Genomic DNA, 6,916 nt, shown 5'->3' with positions numbered 1-6,916 from the left:
TGATTCGGTATATGTGAACTCGGTATCTCTGAACTTGAATCAAACTCGGTTTAAGCTTCGGTATCCTAGCTTCGGTATTAACTTCGGTAATTCATTCAGTATTCACATTCGGTATCCCTTCGGTAAAAGTTGTTGATTGGAATTGACATTACATCAGGTTATACATTCAGTATTGATATTGGTTTTGTTACACGAGGAATTGGGCTGTACTAAATTCTCAAGTGTTAGGTTTTAACAAGTTTCATAATACTTAGAACATTTTAAGAAACAAATTAAAGCGGAAGCATGTAAGTATTACCATTTAAAACTTGTATTCCTTTAACCTTTTAAAGTTAAAACCCAATTAGGATCAAGTTGTGATATATGCTTACAAACTACAAGATAGTAAGGAGGTTATACCTATTCCAAGCTAGGTAATGAATGATGAAGATGATGATGATGAATAGAGCTCCAAAACTATGAAACCTCAAGTTGTTATACCCCAAGCTTATCACCAACACCTTGTACTTTGGTTAGGATTTATTATCACTTGAAATTAGCTTGCAAAAAAAAGTTTGAGAACCCTTTCTCCCTCACAAAACTCACGGCAGACAGCAGCTCCAAAGGAGTGTTTTGTGCAGTTTTTTTGAAGTTTACTTGGTGTGTTTGCATGTACTAGTGATTCCCTAAAAATCTTGGTACTTATGCCACATGAATATTTGAAGTAACCACTCATGTGGCTAGTCAAATGCATGCTTAGATGGACTCCAATGCCACTAGTATTTTTATAAAATGGTTTTATAAAACATGACAATTTTTATAAAACTTGCTCATTTTATAAACTTGCAATTTAAATTTTATGCACATTCCATTTTATATAAAACCAATTTATATAAAAATGCAACATAAATTAATTAATCATTTAACCAATAAATAATTAAATCCATATTATATAAATTATTCCATAATTTATATATATATATGTACACATCAAGTAAAATTTAAGAAAACCAATTTTCTTTAAAGTTCAAGTGTCGCGTATTTGATCAATGAACCAATCGTTACAATCAAATATCAATAAGGTGTCGGTAAGCTTGTTATTGGGTATGACCCGACTTGTATCACAACATATTCGCCACATTAATTTAATATGTCTCTCGGGCATACGAAAAACCTTCAATCTCCCACTTGCACGAGAAACATAAGAAATTAATGCAAGTGATGGATACAGCCTAACACACCGTCCATCACCCCTAATATGTTATGACTTTGTGCCATTCAATAACATCATCCCTTTCGAGTTCCCATCTCGAATATGAATAGGTGAATCTTTCATTATTTCCTTTCATCCTAGATGTCATGTTAAATCCAAGAGATACAGAGTGATCACTCTCTTATAGATTTAACTTTTCAGGCCTTAGACATCTGACTCTCAACGAATAAGAGGAACAAATTCCATCTTGACTACATACGTCCTAGATATACACCTTGTAATATACCTGAGTTCTTCCTTATGTACTACCATGTTACAGAATAGCGAAGGAAAGAATCAAGACACAGTACTTGGTGAATATCCGAACCCAATATGTATCTCAGGTCAGAGGATACAATGATATTCGCCTTTACTCAAGATTACATGTGATCAACCACAAAGGCTCTATACAGTAATTCTTGAGAGCGGGTCTTCCAATATTTGTTTCCCACAAATATCTATGAACCTTGGTTGCAACCTTGCCCCACATTCAACCTATGAATGTATACCAATCCGAGTTCATAATAGTCTAAACCTCACACTTGTTCCCACAAATGTGATCGACTACGGAAATTTAGAATAATTGCTTATTCATGGATGAAATATGCAAAATAGGAACATAACTCAAATAAATTAACACCATAGTTATATTAATGAGTTTGAATAATTTCGTTCCGGTACAATACATAAAATAGATCATATCCAATCACTAGAATATCGAAGCCCTAATGCACAAACATGTCCCTCATGTTTTGGCCCATGTAAAAGCTTCGTGAGTGGATCCGCAACATTATGATCTGTATGAACTTTGCGAATACATATCTTTCCTTTTTCAACTTCATCCCTTATGTAGTTGAATCTCCGCTCAATGTGACGAGTCTTTTGATGGGCACGAGGTTCCTTGATTTGAGCAATTGCACCCTCGTTGTCACAAAAGATCTCAAGAGGGTCCTGAATGGAAGGGACCACTCCTAAGTCGTCGATGAATTTCTTCATCCATGCAGCTTCCTGTGCTGCCAATGAGGCAGCAATGTACTCTGACTCTGTAGTGGATAACGCAACAACCTCCTGTTTCGAACTCTTCCAAGAGACCGCACCTCCATTTAATGTAAATACATAACCGGATTGTGATCGAGAATCATCTCGATCAGTTTGGAAGCTCGCGTCCACGTAACCTTTTACAGCGGGTTCCTCCTCACCAGACCCATATATTAGAAACATATCCTTAGTCCTCCTAAGGTATTTCAATATGCTTTTAACAGCAATCCAATGACCATTTCCTGGGTTATTCTGGTATCTACTTGTCAAGCTTAGAGCGCATGAAACATCCGGTCTAGTACATATCATTGCATACATGATAGACCCAATAGCATATGCGTATGGGACTTTCTTCATTCTCTCTTGTTCATCTTTCGTGGTAGGACACTGAGATGAACTGAGAACGGTTCCCTTTTGAATAGGTACCAAACCTCTCTTAGAGTTTTCCATCTTGAACCTTTTCAAGATTTTATCAATGTATGTACTTTGACTTAAACCTATCAATCTCTTGGATCTATTCCTATAGATCCCTATCCCCAATATGTATTGTGCATCTCCAAGATCCTTAATGGAGAAGCAACTCTTTAGCCAAGTTTTGACTCCTTGCATTGTGGTAATATCATTCCCAAATAATAATATATCATCCACATATAGTACAAGGAACATGATAGTGCTCCCACTAGCTTTCTTATATACACAAGCTTCATCACCATTTTTAATGAAGCCAAATTTCTCGGCTTCCTCATTAAAACGATGATTCCACATTCTAGATGCTTGTTTCAATCCGTAGATTGACTTCTTTAACTTGCATACACTTTTAGGATATTTTGGATCAACAAAACCTTCAGGCTGGACCATATAGACATCTTCCATAAGATATCCATTTAGGAAAGCGGTTTTGACATCCATTTGCCATATTTCATAGTCGTAGTGAGCAGCAATGGCAAATAATATCCTAATAGACTTTAGCATTGCCACTGGCGAGAAAGTTTCATCATAATCAACCCCTTGAGTTTGAGTGAAACCTTTTGCTACAAGTCTAGCTTTATATGTATCCAAGTTTCCATGTATGTCGGTTTTCTTCTTGAAAAGCCATTTGCAATCAACTAGCTTAGAGCTAGGAGGTTGCTCAACAAGTTCCCACACTTGGTTTTCATACATGGATTGCATCTCGGCGTTCATGGATTCCTGCCATTTATCTTTATCAATCCTTGATAAAGCATCTTGGTAGTTTGTTGGTTCATCCAAATCAACCGTATAGCAACCATCTATGAGAAACCCATATCTCTCAGGAGGATTGCTAATCCTACCAGATCTACGAATGTCTTGTGTATTTTGATCATCCATTTGATCACTATCAACATTTTCATGTTGAGTGCTAGTATCAACCAATTTTGTATCATCTACTTGATCTTGAACCTCTTCAAGATCTATATTCTTTTCACTATTTCCTTCCATTAGGAACTTAGTTTCAAGGAATTCCGCCTTCCGAGCAACAAATACATTCTGCTCGGATGGATCATAGAAATAGTATCCCATATCATCCTTGGGATATCCTATGAAGATACACTTCGTGGATCGAGCATTCAACTTATTAGGGACGTAACGCTTAGGATAAGCTTCACATCCCCATACCTTTAAGTATGATAGAGATGGAGGTTTACCAAACCACATCTCGTGAGGAGTTCGTTCCACTTTCTTGGTTGGGGCCATATTTAAAATACGAGCCACGGAGCTTAGACAATAACCCCAAGATGATAGAGGTAACGAGCTTCTTGCCATCATAGATCGAACCATATCCATTAGGGTTCGGTTTCTCCTTTCGGAAACTCCATTAAGTTGGGGTGTTCCGGGTGGAGTAAGTTGTGAGATAATCCCACAACTCCTAAGATGATCTTGGAAGGCATCGCTTAGGTATTCACCTCCTCTATCGGTATGAAGTACCTTAATTGTCCTATTGAGTTGATTTTGTACTTCGTTTTGATATTCTTTGAATGCTTCAAACGTTTCGTCCTTGTGTCTTAATAAGTAGACATATCCGAAACGACTAAAGTCATCAATGAAAGTAACAAAGTATCTTTCACCATTCCTAGTCATGGGTTTAAAGGGTCCACATACATCCGAATGTATTAATCCTAATAAATCTTTAGCCCTTTCATAGGTCCCTTTGAAAGGTGCTTTAGTCATCTTGCCTTGTAAACAAGATTCACATACTTCAAACGAATCCATTTCATTTGATTTCAAAAGTCCATTCTTTTGAAGTGTATGTATTCGGTTCTTGTTTATGTGACCAAGGCGATAATGCCATAAGTAGGAATCACTCAAATCCCTTTTGAGTTTCTTGGTGCTTGTATGGTACATTGAGCTACTAGATGATGTGTCATCATGAACCAATTCATAAATTCCATTTGAAGGTGAAGCCTTGAAATAGAATACATTATCTAAATAAATATGGATATCATCATTAACAAAATTAAGATAAAAACCACATTGTTTCAAGCGGGAAATGGAAATAATGTTTCGACATAAGTCGGGTGCATACAAAACATCATTCAAAATAAGTTCCAAACCACTTGGAAGCTTTATCACAAAGTCTCCTTGAGCCTTAACTTGCACTTTGGCTCCATTACCCATGTAGAGACTTGATGTTCCCGTTTGCTTGCTACTTCTTTTGAACCCCTGCAATGAATTGCAAATGTGAGTTCCACATCCAGTGTCTAATACCCATGTATTAGAAGAAGTAATACTAAGCTCTATATATACCATATATACATTACCTGAGGTTTGCCCTGCATCCCTCTTGTCCTTCAACTCCTTAAGATAGACCGGACAGTTTCGTTTCCAATGACCCATCTCACCGCAACCGAAACATGGGTCTTCCTTGGGGTTTGCCTTCTCGGCTACCTTTTGCTTCTTAGCTTTGTTGATGATTGGGGTAACCATCTTCCCCTTCCCTTTGCCTTGATGGGCGGGTCCTTTTCTCTTAGCCACCTTTGGCTTAGAGGTGTTACCTTTGGATCCACCTTGATCGATTGCTAACACGGGTAAAGCCCTTTTACCCATGCTAGTTTCTGCCGTTCTAAGCATACCGTGAAGCTCACCTATGCTCTTATCCATCCCATTCATATTGTAATTAATTACAAATTGATCAAACCTTTTTGATAGGGAGTTAAGGATAAGATCGGTGGCTAACTCATTAGATATGTTTAGGTTAAGACGGTTAGCACGATCGATAAGGCTTTTCATCTTAAGTACATAAGATGAAACTGATTGGGTATCGTCCATACGACAAGCATGTAGCGCCCGAACCGTTTCGAATCGCTCGACACGCGCTTGTTGAAGGAACATCTCCTTCAATTGCGTTATCATGTCGTATGCACTATGATGCTCGAAATCCTTTTGGAGTTCGGGTATCATAGTCCCAAGCATTAAGCATGAGACTTGAAGGGAGTCGTGGCAATACTTATCGTAAGAGGCCATTGCCTCCACATCATTCTCATCCGGTTGATCGGGAATGGGGTCCTCAAGCACATACATTTTATCCTCTTGTTTGAGGACAATCCGAAGATTACGGAACCAATCCATAAAGTTTGTATGGTTGAGTTTGTCTTTCTCTAAGAGAGACCTTAATGATAGGTGGTTTAGATTAAGTGGTGCGTTTGGAATGTTGTTGTTGTTATTGGCGGCCATCTACAAAATTAACAAAGTTCGTTTAAGTATCGATTTTAATTTAACATTCAATACCCTTTAAATCAAATTGAATTATTAAATTCTAGAATCCAACGGTAAACCAAATTTCGGTTAGGTGACCTTTATCCCGCAATTTGATTTAGCTAGGTAGTCAATAAATGACAATTTCAATCCATTTGCAACTTCTAGAGTATGGGATCATGCAATCCTTTTGCATGGCATATTTATCCCATCAACGCCTATTTGTTCTTCATGCTTCGGTGACCCTAAGTTCATGATTCCCAAATCAAGTCGTCCTACTTGTATATACTTGTAAATCTAACATACATGTGGTTAGATGACCTTTATCCCACAAGCATGCGAAATTTACCTTAATCATATTAGTTTGCTCATAACGGTTAGGTGACCTTTATCCCATCATGAGTTCCCTAATACTTTTAAGTGTCACACAATAGGATGGCGTTAAACTTGTTTACCTTGTTAGTGAAAGGGATTTTGAGTTTTCGTTAATTCTAGTTTGAGAAAACTTTTGCACCATACACCAACATGCATTTAGTGTATGGTTTATTTGAAAATCCATTTTCATGTTATGTAATAAAGCCAATTTTATTACATTGATATAAACCATTTTATCATGTTCTTAATAACCGATTATTAATGTCCTTTTAGCCGTTTTTAATTTAACCATTTAAATTGACGTTTTGCATGTCGTTAATAATGTCAATTTTAACCAATTTAAATTGCCATTTTAGTTTGTTGTTAACTTGTGTGATTAACTTGTAGCATACAAACATACAATCCACATAATCATACAAAACAACCACGCATGCAAAATCATATGTTCACAATCAAGCCATTTTTGGTAGACATTTGTTTAGCCGAAAACAAATGCCACCGGTTAAGGGTAATAACACAAAGTAGGAGATTTTAAAATCTCCCACTTAATCTTGCATCCAA

Source organism: Rutidosis leptorrhynchoides, chromosome 6 (assembly GCF_046630445.1).
Source record: "Rutidosis leptorrhynchoides isolate AG116_Rl617_1_P2 chromosome 6, CSIRO_AGI_Rlap_v1, whole genome shotgun sequence".
NCBI lineage: Eukaryota > Viridiplantae > Streptophyta > Magnoliopsida > Asterales > Asteraceae > Rutidosis > Rutidosis leptorrhynchoides.
The sequence above is the reverse complement of the archived record's forward strand: the minus strand, read 5'-3'. Positions refer to the sequence as shown.